This window comes from Apodemus sylvaticus, chromosome 19 (assembly GCF_947179515.1).
Source record: "Apodemus sylvaticus chromosome 19, mApoSyl1.1, whole genome shotgun sequence".
In the NCBI taxonomy this organism is placed as follows: domain Eukaryota; kingdom Metazoa; phylum Chordata; class Mammalia; order Rodentia; family Muridae; genus Apodemus; species Apodemus sylvaticus.
Genome location: NC_067490.1, coordinates 54,059,702 through 54,081,338, shown reverse-complemented (window position 1 = coordinate 54,081,338; position 21,637 = coordinate 54,059,702). Strand labels below are relative to the sequence as shown.

The 21,637-nt window shown below is 37.4% G+C and overlaps 1 protein-coding gene across 1 annotated transcript in view; it reads right to left on the bottom strand.

Moving 5' to 3' along the window:
• Window positions 1–21,637, bottom strand: part of Sim1 (SIM bHLH transcription factor 1) — an 85,130-nt gene that overhangs the window by 4,152 nt on the left and 59,341 nt on the right. The window lies entirely within an intron of this gene.

The window sequence follows — 21,637 nt, the reverse complement described above, 5'->3', positions numbered from 1 at the left end:
ATGTCAGTGTCCCCAGTGTAATGTCAGAGTCCCCAGTGTAATGTCAGAGTCCCCAGTGTAATGTCAGTGTCCCCAGTGTAATGTCAGAGTCCCCAGTGTGATGTCAGAGTCCCCAGTGTAATGTCAGTGTCCCCAGTGTAATGTCAGAGTCCCCAGTGTAATGTCAGAGTCCCCAGTGTGATGTCAGTGTCCCCAGTGTAATGTCAGTGTCCCCAGTGTAATGTCAGAGTCCCCAGTGTAATGTCAGAGTCCCCAGTGTAATGCCAGTGTCCCCAGTGTAATGTCAGAGTCCCCAGTGTAATGTCAGTGTCCCCAGTGTGATGTCAGTGTCCCCAGTGTAATGTCAGAGTCCCCAGTGTAATGTCAGTGTCCCCAGTGTAATGTCAGAGTCCCCAGTGTAATGTCAGAGTCCCCAGTGTAATGTCAGAGTCCCCAGTGTAATGCCAGTGTCCCCAGTGTGATGTCAGAGTCCCCAGTGTAATGTCAGAGTCCCCAGTGTAATGTCAGTGTCCGCAGTGTAATATCAGTGTCCCCAGTGTAATGCCAGTGTCCCCAGTGTAATGTCAGAGTCCCCAGTGTAATGTCAGAGTCCCAAGTGTAATGTCAGTGTCCCCAGTGTAATATCAGTGTCCCCAGTGTAATGTCAGAGTCCCCAGTGTAATGTCAGTGTCCCCAGTGTAATGTCAGTGTCCCCAGTGTAATGTCAGAGTCCCCAGTGTGATGTCAGAGTCCCCAGTGTAATGTCAGTGTCCGCAGTGTGATGTCAGTGTCCCCAGTGTAATGTCAGTGTCCCCAGTGTAATGTCAGAGTCCCTAGTGTGATGTCAGTGTCCCCAGTGTAATGTCAGAGTCCCCAGTGTAATGCCAGTGTCCCCAGTGTAATGCCAGAGTCCCCAGTGTAATGTCAGTGTCCCCCAAAATTTGCTTTTCATGTTTCTTCTTAGAAAAAGAAGATAAAAGACCAAAGCTTAAGGTACCAAGTGTTCTGAGCCTTAATCTTTTTGTTAGATTCTATTTATTTGTATATTTATTTTTAATTATATACTGGGAGGGGTGTGGCATATGGATGTAAGTAATGAGTGCCCACAGAGGCCAGAGGCCTTAAATTCCCCTGCGACTATAGTTACAGGTAGTTGCAAGCCACCTAACATGAGTATTGGGAACTGAACTTCAGTCAGCAAGAGCAATATCATCTGTTGACCAAGGAGCCTTCTTTCTAGCCCCTGGATAATTTGTGCTAAACTGTTAACCATCTGAACTTGTGCCAGGTACATCATGAGTACAAGACAGAATAGCTACTAAGTGCTTCCCTAACTAAAGTGCAACGTAACTTTAAATGCCTTGCCCCATGTAAGCTGGATCTGTTCACAGTTATGCTTCTGAAGTTCAGTTACACACAGGATCATATGGGAGGAATTCAGGCCATTTGTGTTAGTTGGAATTCTGCTGATCACCTTCTCCAAACTATAACATCAGGTATTAAAACAAAATTTAAAATCTAAGCCAGCAGGATGACTCAGTGGGAAAAAGCATTTGCTGCCTAGAACTGAGTTCAATCTCCAAATCTCATAGCAGAAAGAGAAACAATTCCTACATGTTGCCCTTCTATCCTCCACACATGCAATGTGTGGTATATCCACATCCACACTCACACATGCACAGCACACCTATACACAGAGGTGCATACAAACATACATGCAATCATAAAAATTTATTAAAAACAAAAATATATAAAATGTTTCTCAGAACTCCTGAGAAATGTGCCCAGTTACAGGGTCCCCCTAAGCCACTAAAATTGGTAGTTTATTAGAGTTCGTGGTACTGGAAGGTACTCTAAATGCTACAAACGGAGAAAGGTAATCATTTATACAGCCACAAAGTGTGGGCCATACAACAGTGCCTGCGTACAAGATATGCTGGTGCAATAGAGGCACAAAAGTCATAGGAGTAATCAACCCTCATTGATAAAATTTCGGGCCCCGTACATGAGGTGTAGCCCATTCCTGACAGACACTGCTAGGTGGTTAAGAACCTGAGACTACATAGGCCATGGGCCTAGTGGAAAATCATGTACCATAGCAACCATGGCAAGAAAATGATTCCTGATAACATTCTAATATACTAATAGATCTATGCCTCACTCTACCATCATCAAAGAAGCTTCTGGAAGTAGATGAGAACTCACATGACGACACAGAACTGAGCAATACACAGAGAATAAAAGACTCTGGAGCACTCTGTCCTAAATGGGATATCTTCACTAAACTGCTCCCCTCAAGGAGCAGGTATCTGTTCAGAAGAGGAAGAGGAAAGATTCTCAGAGCCAGACGTAAGAGATGACTTAAAGTAAACAGCATCTTCCAGACCCAAGAGGACCGATGCACATTTAAACTACTTGAGACTGAGGCCACGCTCACAGCAGGGCCTGCATAAGTTCAGGCCTCACAGAGTTGCAGCTCTGAGAGGACAAAGTGCGCAGGGGATCCCACCCCTAGCCAAGAGACTCTAGACAACGGACACCGGCTTACAAAGGAAAAAATATTTTTTCCAATGCACTCTTACTGGTTTACCACACCTAAGGGCAGGTTCTATGCCCACGAGTAGTTGCCCAACACACACACACACACACACACACACACACACACACAAACCCTCAATGGTATTTTTGGTAGGCTTTTTGTCTCATATTGCTTTATTTCTGGGCTTTTCTTTTTTTAATCTTGTTGGTTGTTTAGCTTTGCTTTTATATTTTGGTTTGTATTATTTGTGTGTGTGTGTGTGTGTGTGTGTATTCCTTGTTTGGTTTGGTTTCGTTCATTTGTTTTTTAAAGAGAAAGAGCATGGAGTTGGGTGAGGGGAAGGAAAGCGTCTGGGAGGAGTTAGGAGAGGATATGAAAAATGTGTTTTCAATTAAAATAAATACAGAAAAAATGGCAAAAAGAAACACATAAAAATGGTAGTATATTAATTTCTGACAGAAATTCCTTAATACCAATCATGATTTAGATAGGAGAGATTATATGCTATGATAATTTATTGAGAACTTGATATTTGTTTGCTGAATGCCAATGTCTACCTACATTTATCAAGTGGTCTCCATAACCACTCTAATGCAGATATTAAACATTTCTGTTTAATATGTGAATGAACTGCTCCAATGTTTTCATTCTTTTTTTCCAAAAAAACCTGGACTCCAAAGCACAATTTTATACTTGAAGTCAAACACTGTCATTAAAACAAGGAGATGGCCAGGGAAACGTTTGTCACACAAGAATGAGGATCAGAGCTATAGAATCCTCATGACTGACATAAAGCTAGACATTCCCAGCACACACAACAGCAAACTAGATTCAGTCTCCAACAAGGTAGGAGAAAGGTGTGAACCAACAGCCAAGATAACCCTCTTACTACACATTCACACTGTGGAATGCATTTACCTTCAGATATATCTGAACACAAGCACACACACACACACACACACACACACACAGTCATACACAAGCAAAAGAAAAAAAGAATTTAAGGAGCTAAGAGAAAACAGGAACTAATGTTGAATACAATATTATATATTCAGACAGGAAGCACTGCTTTATAGATGCTGAAGTCCACAGCACACTTTCTCTCCTAGTCCACCAGGGGACTAGCAATACAGGGAGAAGTGTGCTCCACTACCTTTGTCACTAATTAGTTAAACAAATAATCTTGGCTGAGCCCTTCACAGGACAAAGCAAATGTCCCACCTTCTACAGGCCCACCCAGAACCTGACTCTTCCTACCTGGATGCAAGCAAGCAACTCTCTCTACTCAGGCCTCTTGGGAAGAGAGATGAGGCACCCCGGTTCTTGTCAGGCAACCAAAAACTATGTTAATAGGAGTCACACTCAGGACAAATCTGAATGCAAATTTCAACTTCAAGAATTTCAAGAATTTGGAATGGCCATTCTAATTATTATTTCCCAAATGAACACTTAAGAGCAATCAGCATTTTCTGTTAAGAAAAAGAAGTCTAACTTGTCTCCAAGCAGGACTGAACATGGAAACACCAAGGCAGCCTGAGTTCTGATGCCTGTATCATAACTCCCTGCCACAAACCCATTCTCCCATCACACCAGTCTCTTCCCACAACATAACAATTACAACAAAGCAAGGATTAAAAACACTACTCTTCCTGAGTTGGGAACTGAATTGGACATTTGTCTCTTCTTCAACAATGCTTACCTCAGAGAGGCTTAGACATCTCTGCTGTTCCAAGCTAGGAGTCAACCAGACATCACTTGTTTTTATAAGTATAAACTAGACCTTTTTTTTTTTCTGAAGTACTCCAGTCAAGACCTCTGAGCCTGTTGAGTGGGGAAAGCTTTCCTTGAGTGTATATGGGAAAGTAATATCACAGCAGAGAACAGCTCATGAAGAAAATACAACAGGAGGCAACCAAGGCATATATGAAGCACATATTTCAATAACACCTGAAAAGAATCTGAGAGGAAACCTCTTGTCAATAGCCTGGATAGCCTGGAAACTATAACATTAAAGACATTCGAGCAGGCATAGCAGAGTGGCACTCTTAAGACCATGAGTTTAAAACTGTTTTGACACTACAGTTGAAGTTAAGATAAAAATGTTTGGATTTTAAGAAAAATGAGTGAAGTTTTACCGGCATACAAAAATAAAACTCTGATACATAATTACTCCTTTTTTGTTTTATGTTGGCTTTTGTCTGAGTGTGTGTTTGTGTGTGTGTGTGTGTGTGTGTGTGTGTGGTTTTTTTTGTTTTGTGAGATGGGGTCTCACTGTATAGCCCTGAATGTCCTAGAACTCAATATGTACATCAGACTGGTCTACAGTTCAGAGACTCACCTGCGTCTGTTTCTCTAGTGCCGGAATTAATACCTGCACTAGCATTTCTAGCCTCAATTTCTTTTTAAAATGAATGCCACTCAATATATAAACTTTGTTCTGAATACTAAATCCCCATTGTTTGATTTGAAATATTTCTTTTTAAATTTTTGAACAATTCTTAACCATTATTTGATGAGAACATGCATCACAACTCAAAACATCAAGCTTCATATAAACCTCTGTATGGACAAAACATGAAAATGGAAATACAAACATTTGAGGAATAAAATTCTAATCAAACAATGCCAAAAATAAAAACTGTAAGGCTTCATTGTACATTGAATTAAGTAATATAAACCAATCTGGAGCTGCACATCTAAACACAAACATACATGCATTGCTGCACATGAATTAGGTGCTACCTGGGATTAGGAGTCTGACTTAGGTCCATTTAGAATTGGACCACAAATACCTACCACATGGCTGGGTTTGTTTTCAGTAGTACAGAGCTTAACGAGTATGTGTAATTTGAGGTTTCACACCCAATTCCATAATATATAAATAAATACTGTGAAAAACTGGATAGATTTTAATAAAAAAATTAATAAAGGAAACAGAAAATAGGATAAAACCACCTAAAAGAACAAAAATTAAAAGAAATAAAGAGAAAATGGTTGAGATTTTTCAAGTTTGACAGTTATATGACTAACAAAGGAACTAGAATTGTTAAAAACTGGGAAAAGAAAAATTAAGATAATGTGTCTGTCTAACATCAAGACACACTGTATCACTACTAGTAAATTTCTAAGAGACATACGTAGGTGGTTGTTAGAACCCAGGACTGGAATGAAGCCATGCAAGGAGAAATCTGAGTGTTTGTGAAAAAAAATCCAAGAAAACAAGACAAGTCCTGTGAATTCGGTTTCTTCAAAAGCATAAAATTGTTCTTGGAATGTGTTTTCATGACCCTCCCAGGTGTAGTGGGTAAGAGTGAATTTACTTCAGATTATTCAGATTATTAACAAATGGCTGATGTTATTTGTTGATATGCTTCTATGGAAGAAACATGTTTTTGTTCTATGTGATTCATCTCTACCTGGGGCTGATGCTCTGAATAAAGTAGGCTATTGCCTGGGGCTTCAGCCCACCTCACCCATCGGCTCCATTCTCCTAGGCCCCGCTCTACAGCAATGAACAGGTCATCAGACTAACAGAATATTACAGAGGACCCAAAAGCAATCCACGGAAATATCACCAATGTATGTTTGACGGACTTCTGACCAGTGTAAATGGTGATGGAGTAGCCTCTAAAACAAAACCAAATGAGCCTTAACTTAAGAGTTCCACTGACAATTATTTAAAAGAATGAGTCTTTGGTACTGGGAGGATGACTCAGCAGTTAGTAATCTTGTAGAGCTGGGCTCAGTTTCCAGCACTCACATGACAGCTCAATGCTGCCTCTAACTCCAGTTTCAGAGAGCACAATGCCCTTTTCTGGACCCCTCTGGTATCAGGGACACATGTGACATATATTACATGCATGCATGGATGCATACACATAAAATAAAATAAATATTAAAAATAAATATTAAGGCTAGGCGGTGGTGGTGCACGCCTGTAATCCCAGCACTCTGGGAGGCAGAGGCAGGTGGATTTCTGAGGCCAGTCTGGTCTACAGAGTGAGTTCCAGGATAGCCAGGGCTATACAGAGAAACCCTGTCTCCAAAAAAACAAATCCAAAAATAAATATTAAAAAAAAATAATCCTCTACCCTGACTTCTAGGTCCTTTCCCATTGTTCTCTTTCTTTTAAAATTATTTTTATATGAATAGAACTTATCATCTTACCAAGTATTAGATGAATAGTTTGGTGCCATTACTGTATTTTCACAATTCTGTGCCAGTGTCTGTACATGTGTGTGTGTGCGTGTGTGTGTGTGTGTGCGTGTGTGTGTGTGTGTGTGTGTGTGTGTGTGTGTGTGTATGCATATTCATGTGCTTATCATAGCCATTGCAACGAAGTGTGACTGGACTCTTTATCCTGGAAAACTGAATTCCATAGTCACTAAATGATAACTGTCTTCCTTTCTATTCCCTTTCCTTTGGCAACTACCATTCTACTTTCTGTGTCTATGAATTTGACAATTATAAGTATCTCAAACACGCCTCTAGGTAACTGTCTTATTTCACTTACCAAAATGTCCTCAGGTTTATCCATGTTACAGACTGCATCATAATTTCCCTACACTTTAAAGATGTAGAATAGTTCATTTGTTTATATGACATTTTTTACCTCCCCTTTCATTTACTGATGATTTGGCCAGTTTCCATTTTTATAATAAACATGCATATACAGAGATCTCTGATTAAGGTTCAATAGCTCCTCTGTAGAGTTCAGTCCACTGAGGGAATTGTGAACAAAAGTAGGGCTGCTAAATTATATGAAAATTTCACTTTTCATTTTTGAAAATTTGTCGTACTATTTTCCAAAGAAGCTACATACACTGTGCCTTCCTACTAACACCATACACAAAAATGTTCTAATTTTTCTGAGCATTCATCAACACTTCTTACCTCCTTGCTGTGTGGATCTATGTACATGTATACATGTCTGTGTGTGTATGTATACGTGTATGTGGGTACATGCGTACATTCAAACTTATCTGTGTATCATAGCCATTGTAGTGAAGGTGCAAGGCTGTATTTCACTGAGATTTTTATTAGGATTTCTGTAAGACTGGTGATCTTAAACCTTTTCAATGATCGCTGTACCTCTTCTTTGAAGAAACATTTATTAAAATCTTTTGCCTATGCGTTGGAGATATGGTTCAGCAGTTAAAAGCACTCCCTACTCTTCCAGACATCCTGACTTCAATTCCCAGCAACCACCTGGTGGCTCACAACCATCTCTAATGGGATCTGGTGCCCTTTTCTGGTGTGTCTGAAGGTAGCAATAATGTACTCATAAATAAAATAGGTAAATAAATATTTTAAAAAAATCTTTTCCCTATTTAAATGATTGCTTGATTTTAGTTTGAATTCTTATTGCAGAGCTTTTCTCTTTCTTTAATTTTTTTGTTTTCAGAATTCTAGACAATCAGTTTATGACTAGACTGTATCAAAATATGCTCTAATTTTAACAACCCCAAACTAGAAACAAACCAGTAATCCTTCAGACTGTGAATGGCTAAGTAAAACATACTGGATCTCTGCCATGAAACATTATTCAACAATAAAAGGGAATGAAATATTAATATATACAACATGGATGAATCTCTAAAGAGTTATGCTTGGGGAAGAGAGAGCCAAACTTAGGGAGTTATATAATTCTAATTATATACCATTCTTTGGTTATTATTCTATTTCCTCAGAACTTGAAATTAAATCCAGGGTTTTATGCATGCAAGGAGCTATATCTCTAGCCCTCTTTTTATTCTTTCTTTTTTAAAGACAAGTTATCATATTGCCTGGCTTTAGTCTTGATTGAGCTCACTTTCTAGCTCAGGCATGTTCTGACATTGCAGTCCTCCTTTTCAACCTTCTGAACAGTTGAACAGCTGAGGTGACAGGGCCGAGATACCAGTTACAGCTATATAAAATTCTTGATGGCAAGATTAAAAATAGATACAAAAATCTATAGGTGCTTGCTAGGGTTTAAGAACAAAACTGAAGAAAAATCACTGTGACTATGAAAAGGTCCCCATGGAGTTAAATGTTCTATATCTTGGCAATAACAATGCAATATCATTTTTATGATAACATATTGCAGTTTAGTGAGATGTTACCATTATAAGTATTGTGACAATTCTGGTAAAATAGCACATATATTTACAATTTTATCAATTACATGCTTCAATTTCATATGAACTTATATTCATATCAAAGTTAAATTTTAACTAAAATAGCTATAAAATAAATCAAAAAATATAAAAAAGCACACATCATCTGTAATAGAAAATAATATGACAGTGTTGAAAAATATATCAATGATGACAATAAGTTTAAATCAGCTTACATTACAAATAAGAAACAAGGTTTTTTAAACTAATCACAAAACAAAACATCAAACTACAATGATGATAGACAATATTTCATGTACTGAAAACATAAAGACTGTTGTGCAAGTGTGAGGATTGGAATTCAAATCCTAATACTGATATAAAAGTGGGGCCTGATCCTATGTGCCTGTGAATCACTGGAACTTGTTGGCCATCACCCTAGATCCAGGTTTAGTGAGAGACCCTAGCCCAAGAGAATAAGAAAGTAACAGAACAGGACACCAAAACCATCACTGTGGCTTTCTTGTGTACATGGGTATGTATACACTCATGTACATATACATGTTCCATGTGCCACACACACACCACATATACCTCTCTTACACGCACATGCACACACACATATGTGGCTCACAACCATCTGCACTGGGATCCGATGGCCTCTTCTGGTTTACCTAAAGACAGCTACAGTGTATATATATATATATATATATATATATATATATATATATATATATACATAAAACAAATAAAACTTTAAAAATATCTAATATATATACATTAGATAGATAGATAGATAGATATATTAGATTACATATATATGTGTATAATATAATGCTACCTTTCACGTAAATATAGGAGAAGTAAAACATTTATATCTTCTAATATTTACATAAACACCAGATGTATAAACCAAAGAACAAGCAAATCGGTTCCTACCAGGAAGGAGAAGGACTGAAAAGGAGGAAAATAGGAAGCTAACTCTTAACACTATCTGCTGAAATGGCCTAAAAGCAATGATATGCGCCCCAGAGAATAATCACACTAAATGTGTGTATCTTTGTTTCTAAATATCATTCTTCTCTGAAAGAACAGAGATCATTGGAGAAATTAATCCAGGATTGGGGGAGGAAGGAGGGGAGTCTGAAATACCTTGGAGAGGCATAAAGTAGGAAAGTGCTCAAAAAAAAAAAAACAAGATTCTGGAGATGTGTCAAAAAGATATAGAAACCAATTTTAACGAATTTCCACTGTCAAAATAGAGAAGATTTAAGCAAAGGCAAATAAAAGCAGTAACAGAAGATTCAAGTGCACCAAACACAGTAACATCAGTGAGCTTATGATCAGCAAAGAAATGGACAAACAGCGGAGAGCAGGCCTTCCCCACAGAACAGTGCCAATCAGCTGTGTGTCGAAGGAGGATTTAGTTTAGAAAATATTCCTGTAACCAACCTAACAAATATTTCTTTAAGCATAAATGACTACAGATGAGGAATCAAGAGAGTTTCATAAGGCGTAAACAACTTTTAAGGTCTTCAAGAGTGTAACCAAAAAAATTTCTTTTCAATTGAAAAAGATAAGAAGTGGTTATGTAGTGGAGAAAACAGATTATACCTTGGCCAGGTGATAAACATTGGCATCTTCAAACAACTCAGATGGATGCCAGAGGCCTCTAGGTGAACATACTCTGGTGATGGTGCTCATGGGAATACTTTAGCGGTAACAGGCAATTGGAGTGAACAATTGAGATGCAGCACAAACTCAAAAAAAATACACAAAACAACTGTGCTTTTTTCTCTAAAACAGACAATAACATAGAAGAAAAGTATTGAAAACAAGGATCTATTTAAATAAAAAAAATGTAATCTACAACATCTATGTGCAATATAAAGTCCTGGGTGGGAATATGTACTGCCAGGAAACTGCAGACACTTTGACAACAGTGCTGCCTTAGCTTTCCATCTGTAATATGAGGCTAAGGGTTTTACCACTGTGAGTTTCTGCAGACTGATCGTTATACTGAAGTTAACTGGAAGAATGCCCATGTCCAGATGAAATACACAAATACCAAGGTTTAGGTAAGCCTCCATCATGCATCTACTCTCAAATGATCCAGAAAAAAAATATAAAGTGAGAGTAGAGAAAAAATCATGGTAGAGAAAATTGAGGAGACCATTAAGTATTGGGAATGTAAACAGTGTATGTAGATAAACTATAAATAGTAGTGTTAGTGTTCTTTAAATATTCAATAATTTCAAAGTAAATATTTGAAAAATCAAAAAAAAATCTGATGTGTCTTATTTTTATAAAATGACTTGAAACAAAGTCCTTTATAAAAATACATTTTCCTGAATAGAAACTTGATCTAACAAATCTTAAACTTAATTGTTCAAACATCTTCATTCTCATTAGCGACTATGATCTTTGATCATAAAAACCAAGTCAAGGGCCTGGAGAGATGTCTCAGCAGTTAAGAGCACTGACTGCTCTTCCAGAAGTGCTGAGTTCAAGTCCCAGAAACCACATGGTAGCTCACAACCATCTGTAAATGGGATTCAATGTCCTCTCTTTTTAAGAGAAAAAGAGAAATCCCAGAATCCTCTATCTGTCCACTACCCCTGTAGATACGTGAAGATTAGAAAAGAGAAAAGTAACAACATCCTTCCTTTAATGTTTATACAAAAGGGACTATTTCCAACTGGTACACCCTACTAAGTGACCTTCACAATCACACTAAGTGTCCCACAATCACTAACACTCTCGAAAGGTTACACTCCTAGACACTCCTTTTTGTGCTATCAGTGCTAAAATCCAGTCTGCTTCCACAGTATTCCAGACAAGTGTCCTGCAATCCGGCTCAGGAAAAAAAAAAAATGCCAGGTGTTCCAACAATAGATGTTACAGTTATCTATTTTTATTCTAGCAGCTCATTGAGGTTTGATCATTTTTCGCTGCAAAATGCATTAAGAGACCCTCTGATGGTGAAGTTCTGTTTTCCATGAAAAACTTGCATGGGATCAAGCACAAGCAGCTTTCTTCTTGATTTGTGTCTGAATCATGAGAGAAAAAAATCGCAGATGCAGACTGTAGTGTATTGAGAACATATGCATACTTTTAAATCACTTTTATCTTACTTTTACTAATGTAATCCTGAAACATAAAATATGTAATTTTTTTCATTCATTGCTATGGGAAGAACAGATGGTGAAAGACTTAAAGTGCTATGGCATGTCCATTAGAATAAGATCACTGCATGGGATGCGTCTCTTAGTCAGGAGTCCTGTCTAAAACATGGCTCTGCCTTACACAGAGACGGAGTGGTAGAGGTTTCCTTGGGGATGAGGAGCAATTTTAAAAATGAAAATAAAAAAAATTAAAAAAATAATAAAAAATAAAAAATAATAAAATGAAAATAATGCAAGTTATTAATTTGAGGCTGACTGACTGCATGCGCCTATGATCACATAACTGTACAACAGGCAAACAATGGAGTACTTTTCTAACTTGAAAGAACTTAGGGCTCCAAAAACATTTCTGTAATTGTGAGATGAATACCAAAAGTGAATCACTTTCTACATTCTTGGTATCCTTCTAGACAAACTTGATACCTCTGCTTCAACTATAAATCATTGTCAGAAGAATAAGAAACAAGAATTCTGCATAAAATATATACCTAGAAAGGATAAGTGTAATGTGATTGCTATATAAATGTCACAAATACTTGGAAAGATCCCTCTGAGAAATTATTTAATTTATCATATGGTCCCAAAGATATTTTTAAAATATTTAAAAAATTAATAATAGGAAGTGGTCTTCCAGCCTGGGCCTTTCACCGGGGCAGATCATCAGTGTGTCTGTCCCTCTGAAGACCCCATAGTCTGAAATCCTCCTAGGGTATATGCTACACCCAGGGTAACAGGTAAGGGACCCTTCCAAATAATTGCAGCAGTCGGGACAACAGATTCAGGACCAATCCGCTCAGCATGAACTCTGCCTCCCTCTGGCCTGAGCTTTCCACCAGGGCAGATCATCAGTGAGTCTACCTCTTTGAAGACCCTGTAGTCTGAAGGCCTCCAAGGAGGTCTGCTGCAGACAGGGAAAAGGACCCATAGGCTAAAGGGAAAAGGCCTTCCAGGAGATAGGATGCAGCCAAGACCATAGGTCTCCTAGGAGACCTCCAGCAACCCAGGGACACTGGAGGCAAGTTCCATACAGAGACACCCAGACCAGTTAATACCAAAAATAACCAGATGGTGAGAGGCAAGCACAAGACCATAAGCAACAGAAGCCAATATACTTTGTCATCTTCAGAAGCCAGTTATCCCACTACAACAACCCATAGATATCCCAACACACCAGAAAAGCATGATGCTGACCTAAAATCCTATCTCATGAAGATAATAGAGTCCTTTATGAAGGTTATAGAAACTCACTGAAAGAAATACAGTAAAACAAAGGTAAACAGGTAGAAGCCCTTAAAGAGGAAAATTCCCTTAAAGAAATACAATAAAACAATCAAACAGGGGAAGGAATTATTAAACAAAGCAGACAAAGACCTAAAAATAGAAGAGGAAACAATAAAGAAATCATGAATGGAGGCAACCCTGGAAATGGAAATCCTAGGAAAGAGATCAGGAGATAGCAATATAAGAAAACAGAATAAAAGAGATAGAACAAAGAATTCCAGGGTTAGAAGATACCTTGGAAGATATTGACACAACAGTGAAAGAAAATACAAAACATAAAAACCCCTAACCCAAAACATCCAGGAAACTCAGGAAACAATGAAAAGTTCAAACCTAAGAATAATAGGAATAGAGGAGAATGAAGATTCTCAGCTCAAAGGACCAGAAACAATTTTAAACAAAATCATAGAAGATCACTTCCCCAACTTAAGTAAAGAGATTACCATAAATGTACAAGAAGCTTATAGAACACCAAACAGATTAGACCAGAAAAGAAATTTCTCCCATCACATAATAATCAAAACGCTAAATGCACAGAAAAAGAAAGAATATCAACAGCTGTAAGGGAAAATGGCCAGGTAACATATAAAGACAGACCTATCAGAATTACACCAGACTTCTCAACAGAGAACCTAAAAGGCAGAAGAGCCTGTACAGGGGTCATGCAGACCCTAAGAGAATACCAATGCCAGCCCAGGCTACCTTACCCAGCAAAACTCAATTGTAATAAATGATTTTGAGAGAAACAAAAGTAGTCCTTGACAGAACCAAATTTAAACAATATCTATCTACCAATCCAGCCCTACAGAGGATTCTAGTAGGAAAACTCCAACACAAGGAGGGTACCTACACACACACACATACACACACAGACACACACACAAACAAACACACACATACATCACATCACATAATTAATCATCTCACGACAACAGCAGAAGGAGGAAATCACATACACATAATGCCACCTACAACAACAAATATAACAGGAACTAACAATCATCTGTCTTTAGTATTTCTAATACCAATGGACTCAATTCCCCAATAGAAAGACATAAGGTAACATACTAGATATGCAAGCAGGATCCAGAATTTTGCTGCATAGAAGAAATACACTTCAATGACAAACAGACACTACCTCAGAGTAAAAGGCTGGGAAAAAAAGCTTCTAAGCAAATGGTCCCAAGAAACAAGCAGGAAATGCTATTCTAACATCCAATAAAATAGACTTTCAAGCAAAAATTATCAACCAAGGTAAGGAAGGACACTTCACATTCATCAAAGGAAAAATCCACCAAGTCTCATTTCTGAACATCTATGCCCCAAATGCAAAGGCACCCACATTCATAAAGGAAACCCTGCTAAAACTCAAAATATACATAGAACCCCACACAATAATAGTCATAGACTTCAGCACCCTACTCTCACCAATAGGCAGGTCATTGAAACAGAAACTAAACAGAGACACAGAGAAACTAACCAAATGGATTTAACAGATATGTACAGAAAGTTCGAGCCTAAAACTAAAAAATATACCTTCTCAGCATCTTATAGTATCTTCTCCAAAATTAACCATATAATCAGTCACAAAATAAACCTCAACATATGCAAGACAATTCGAATAATCCCATGCATCCTATCAGATCAGCATGGACTAAGCAACAAAAACAACAGAAGACCCACATACCCATGGAAACTGAACAACTCTCTACTCAATGATAACTTGATGAAGGAAGGAAGGAAGGAAGGAAGGAAAGAAGGAAGGAAGGAAGGAAGGAAGGAAGGAAGGAAGGAAGGAAGGAAGGAAATTAAAGACTTCCTGGAATTCAATTAAAATGAAGACACAGCATACCCAAATTTATGAAACACAATGAAAGCAGTGCAAAGAGGAAAATTCATAACACTAAGTATACTGGTAAAGAGATTGGAGAGATCCTAGAGATTTTACACTAGCAACTTAACAGTACACCTGAGCACTAGAACAAAAAGAAACAAAAACATGGAAGAGGAGTAGAGGGTAACAGTCAAACTCAGGGTTGAAATCAACCAAATAGATACAAAGAGAATGATACAAAGAATCAACAAAACCAAAACCGGGTTCTTTGAGAAAATTAACAGGATAGATGAAACCCTAGCCAAACTAACTAGGGCACAGAGATAGCATCCAAATTAACAAAATCGGAAATAAAAAAGGAAGCATAGTAACAGAATTCAGGAAATTCAAAAAAATCATTAGATCCTACTACAAAAGCCTATACTTAACAGAACTGGAAAATCTAGATGAAATGAATGGTTTTCTAGACTGATACCACATACCAAAGTTAAATCAAGAGCAGTTAAACTATGTAAACAGTCCCATATCGCCAAAAGTAATAGAAGAAGTCACTAAAAACCCCTCAACCAAATAAATAAATAAATAAATAAATAAATAAATAAAAGAAGCCCAGGGTCAGATAGATGTAGCATAAAATTCTAACAGGCCATCAGACCATCAAAGGCAACCAAATACCAACACTCCTCAAACCATTTCATAAAATAGAAACAGAAGGAACACTACCTAATTCATTTTATTAAGCCACAGTTATCTAAACCACACAACGACACAACACAGAAAGAAAACTTCAGACCATTTCACTTATGAATATCGATGAAAAAATACTCAATAAACTTCTAGAGAGCTAAATCCAAGAACACATCAAAAACATCATTCTCCTTGATCAAATAAGCTGCATCCCAGGGATGCAAAGTTGGTTCAACATATGAAAATCCATTAACATAATACACTATATAAGCAAACTCAAAGAAAAAATTCATATGGCCAACTCATTAGATGCTGAAAAAGCATTTGACAAAATTCAACACCCCTTCATGTTAAACATATTGGAGAGATCAGAAATTCAAGGCCCATGCCTATTATTTTAAACATAATAAAAAGCAATATACATCAAACCAACAGCCAATACCAAATTAAATGGAGAGATACTTGAAGCAATCCCACTAAAATCAGGGACAAGACAAGGCTTCCCATTCTCCCCATATCTGTTCAAAATAGTATACAAAGTTCTAACTAGAGCAATAAGACAACAAAAGGAGATCAATGGGATACAAATTGGCAAAGAAGAAGTCAATATATCACTATTTTCAGATGATATGATAGTATACATTAGCAACCTCAAAAATCTACCAGGAAGTTCTACAGCTGATAAAAAAAAACTTCAGCAAATGTGGCTGGATATAAAATTAACTCAAACACATCAATAGCCTTCCTTTAAATAAATTATAAACTGGCTGAGAAAGAAAATATGGAAGCAACATCCTAATAGTCACAAATAATATAAAATATCTTGGGGTAACTATAATCAAAGAAGTGAAAGATATGTATGACAAGAGCTTCAAGTCTCTCAATAAAGAAATAGAAGAAGAGCTCAAAAGATAGAAAGATTTTCCATGCTCATTGATTTGTAGGATTAACATAGTAAATATGGCCCTTCTACCAAAGGAATCTACACATTCAAAGCAATCCCCAGCACAATTTCAACACAATTCTTCACATGTATAGAAAGAGCAATTCCCAATTTCATCTGAAAAAACAAAAAACCCAGTATAGTGAAAACAATTCTCAACAATAAAAGGACTTCTGGGGGAATCACCATCCCTGACCTCAAGCTGTACTACAGAGCAACAGTGATAAAACCTCTATAGAATTGGTACAGAGACAGACAGGATGATCAATTAAATAGAATTTAAAACCCAGAAATACACCCACACATTTATAGTCACTTGATTTTTGACAAAGAAGCCAAAAATATATAGGGAAAAAAGAAAGCACCTTCAAGAAATGGTGCAGGGCAACTGGTCTGTATGTAGAAAACTGAAAATAAATCCTTATTTGTCACCTTGCACAAAGCTCAAGTCCAAGTGGATTGAGGACCTCCACACAAAACCAGATACACTGAATCTAATAGAAGAGAAAGTGGGAAAGAGCCTCAAACTCACTGGCACAGAAGAAACTTCCTAAACAGAATTAAAATGGCTCGGGCTGTAAGATCAAAAATTGATAAATGGGACCTCATGAAACTGAAAAGCTTCTGTAAGGCATCACTGTCAATAGGATAAATCGGCAACCTACAGATTAGGAAAAAAAATCTTCACAAACACCACATCTGATAGAGGGGATATATCCAAAATATATAAAGAACTCAAGAAGCTAACCTCCAAAAACACACAAAAAAATGGGTATAGAGCTAAATAGAGAATTCACAATAGAGGAATCTCAAATGTCTGAGAAGCACCTAAAGAAATATTCAAAGTTCTCAGTCATCAAAGAAAGGTAAATCAAAATGACCCTGAGATTCCACGTCATACCAAGCAGAATGACTAAGATCATAAGAACATGTTGGTGAGGATGTGTAGGAAGAGGACCATTCCACCATTGCTGGTGGGATTACAAACAGGTACAACTACTCTGGAAACCAATCTGGAGGTTCCTCAGAAAATTGGAAATAGAGCTACCTAGGTGGAGGGTGGGGAGGAAGGGTGTGGGGGAGGTTAGAGACATCCTCCTGGAGACAGTGGTGAGGAGGAATGTGATGAGGAATTGTGGGAAGTGAGACCAGGAGGGGGACAACAACTGGATCATAAAAAAAATAAATAAAATAAAAGTCATTTAAAAATAATTAAAAGAAGCATTCTCTCTCCTTCCCTCCTTCCCTCCTTCCCTCCTTCCCTCCTTCCCTCCTTCCCTCCTTCCCTCCTTCCTTCCAACCTTTTTCCCTCCTCCCCTAATTTTTTAGTGTAAGATGCTAGGTATGGAATTCAGATCACTGCTCATGATAGACAAGCATTCACCAATGAGGTGTGTATCACCAGTCCAGAGAAAATATTTCATTAGGCCATTCCTAAATACTGATTTTGGGAACTTGATAGTTTACCTCTTTCTAAAATGAAGAAAGAAATAACCCAAACATTTAGTTTCTAATAATTTAAATTAGTATTAGCTTTCCAATCTCTTGTAGATGAGTTTATTTACTACACACTTTCAAATTCAATACTCTTTTTACTTTAAAATATTTTTTAAAACAATATATTCCCATAGCAGTTTCCCCTTCCCCAACTCCTCTCAGATCCTTCCTACTTCCTCACCACCAAATCCATAATTTTTCTGGCCCTCTCTCATTAGGATACAAGCAGACATCTAGAAAAACAATTTAAAAAGTAAATATAAAGAAACCAGAATAGGACAAAACAAACAGAAAAATAAAGAACTGAAAAAAGCACTAGAAACACACACAGATACCAAGTCACACACTCACACACAGGCCGTCTCATAATACACCCCCAGAGACGAAGGTGTTTCTGGGATTTCATTTACTCCTTTGTCCCAGAAAAGTGACCATAATAGACATGTCATCTGCTGTCCAAATGATATGTACCTGGAACACTATCAGCATGCCAGACCAGGGGCTAAGTTTCCTCCAGTGTCTTTGTATAAGGCATCTCCCATCAGGTACAGAGCTAGTCCCAAACATGAGATCTGTAATCCATCCCTTTTGTAAATTCAAAGACAAATTCCTATGGACTTATAAGCATTTTCACTGCACAGATAATTTTAAACAAGTAGGAATAAACATGAAATAAATGTTTAACTAAAGCCTTTAAATCCAATAAATTCTAGCTGTAAAGATCAAGGATGTACCAGCTTGCTGTGGCAATCTTAAGTAGCTGCAACCCAATAAGTAAGCCCTGGGTTTCCAGAACCACTGGTGTTGATGTGAATGCTAATTATGGAAGTAAAGGTTATAGCAGCCAGAGCAACACTGTGCTCCGACTCACTCTCAGGTCGTCCACATGTCGGGAGCAGATTAGTTGGATTTGAATTAGATGCATACAGATTGTGTCACCTGCTCCAGCTCCTTGAAGCAGCTTTGCCTGGTATTTTCTGCTTTATTCTGGATCTAGAAAAAGGAAGCATTGCCCAACCTACTCTTGGCTGTGCCCTGAAACTATGTAGATATGTTGATAAGACACCAAAAAACATGTGTACTCTATAAGAAGACTTATATTAATGGCTTTGTGAAAAGAAACTGAAGATTGAAGATCCTCTGCTGAGTTAGCTCGGTCCACACTGTAGACATAAGCAGGAGGGAAGGTTTACAATTTCTTCTAAATACAGAGAAGTGAAGAAAACTCAAATGGTACAGATGAGATAGCAAACAATATGCACTGGACCTTTCTATATCTTAGTTGAGCATCATATATTTAAAGTATATATAACAAGGTAAGTGCACATTGTAAAATTATTACCACAAGCAAGTTTGTTAATACATCCATCAATTCTCTTGGTTAATGATTGGCATCTGTTATGACAGCTTAAATTTTCTTTCAACAAATATCAAGCACACATGTTGTCGCTTATCTACAATCATCATATTTAAGATTAGGATCCCAAACATATCCATCTTAGAACTGAAACTTTATACTCCAACCAACAGTACACAGTTTTCAGTATCTGGCAGTTACCATTCCACTCCAATGACTATGAATAGTTTATATTCTACATACAAGTGAAAACATAGATTATTTCCCATAATCTGTTCTATTTCATAAATTGCAAGATTACCTTCTTTTTACATTGAGTGATATTAGGTTATATATACATTTCTTTAGCCATTCATACATCAGTAGACACTTGGGTCAATTCCATTCCTTCACTATTGTAAATAATGTTTCATTACAGTTTGAGACACTGATTTACTTTCCCATAGGAAATGGGATTTACTAATCCCCAGGAAATGGGATTAATACAGGATGTGGTTACACCAGTTGTTTTTTTTTTTTTTTAAAGATCTCCTAGACTGTCTTCCAAATAACTATTCTAACGTGCATTCTGCTAGGGGCACACAGTGGGTGCTTTGTTTTGTGTCACATCTTCAACATTTTCTATCACTTCTCCTTCAAACTTTGTAGTCTACGGTTTTTCACTCAAGTCAAGCAATTTTTGTGTTTGAAACAACAGAGGTCCAATGCATTGTTTTAGTATCAATCAAAAGCTAGGTATCCAATTCCAGTTTTCCAAACATTACTTACTGAAGACACTGGCCTTTCCTGAGGCTGTGCTTTGGTGTGCTAGCTAATCAAGTAGGCATAATTTTATTTTTAGGCTCTGTTTTATGCTGATATGATGAGTTGATTACTGTAACTTTGTAATATAGTTTGAAATCAGGAAGCATGAGGCCTCCAGCTATGCCATTCTTCCCCTGAGTGATACGTGTCCTTGCTTTAGTGATCCCAGCTCAGCACAAATTTTCTCAGCATATATCTTGTGTTGATACTGATCTTTTTACATTTTATTCGTATGTATCAATATAGGTTTTGATATGAAAATATCATGGGTTTCATTATGACACTTTCATACACGTACTTTGATTATACAAAAAAAGAGGTGGGGGTTGGCTTTTCATCATGAAATACAGCATTAGCATCAAGTATGTCGTCTTCATTATACTACACTTGCTCTGTAACCATTTTTTAAGATTTTTTTTAATAAAAACATGCTAAATTTTGCTAAATTGCTTCATTGACCCTGTTTGGATAACCACATAAATTCTAAGCTTCACCATGTATAACATTCACTGGTCATGTATGATTTTTTTAATGTGTTCATCAACTTAGTATGTTAGCAGAGCTAAAAAGTCTGCTTTTTTGTTCACAATACTGCTGTCTTCTTTTTTTTTCTCCTTTTTTTTAATTCGATATATTTTTTATTTATATTTCAAATGATTTCCCCTTTTCTAGCCCCCCACTCTCTGAAAGTCCCATAAGCCCCCTTCTCTCCCCCTGTTCTCCCACCCACCCCTTCCCAATTCCCTGTTCTGGTTTTGCCAAATACTGCTTCACTGAGTCTTTCTAGAACAAGGGGCCACTCCTCCTTTCTTCTTGTACCTCATTTGATGTGTGGATTATGTTTTGGGTATTCCAGTTTTCTAGGTTAATATCCACTTCTTAGTGAGTACATACCATGATTCACCTTTTGAGTCTGGGTTACCTCACTTAGTATGGTGTTCTCTAGCTCCATCCATTTGCCTAAGAATTTCATAAATTCATTGTTTCTAATGGCTGAATAGTACTCCATTGTGTAGATATACCACATTTTTTTGCATCTACTCTTCTGTTGAGGGATACCTGGGTTCTTTCTAGCATCTGGCAATTATAAATAGGGCTGCTATGAACATAGTAGAACATGTATCCTTATTACATGGTGGGGAGTCTTCTGGGTATATGCCCAGGAGTGGTATAGCAGGATCTTCTGGAAGTGAGGTGCCCAGTTTTCGGAGGAACTGCCAGACTGATTTCCAGAGTGGTTGTACCAATTTGCAACCCTACCTACTGCTGTCTTCTTAACATGTCTTTTTCTGGTTGTTGCATAGGTAAAGAAAGAATCTGGCCTGTCAAATTAGTTTAAAAACTTGTCTTCAATTTTTTTAGACGACTTTAAAAAGATTTACATAAAATTCTTCTGTAAGAAAATCATAACTTGTCTTTCTTGGGAGAGTGGG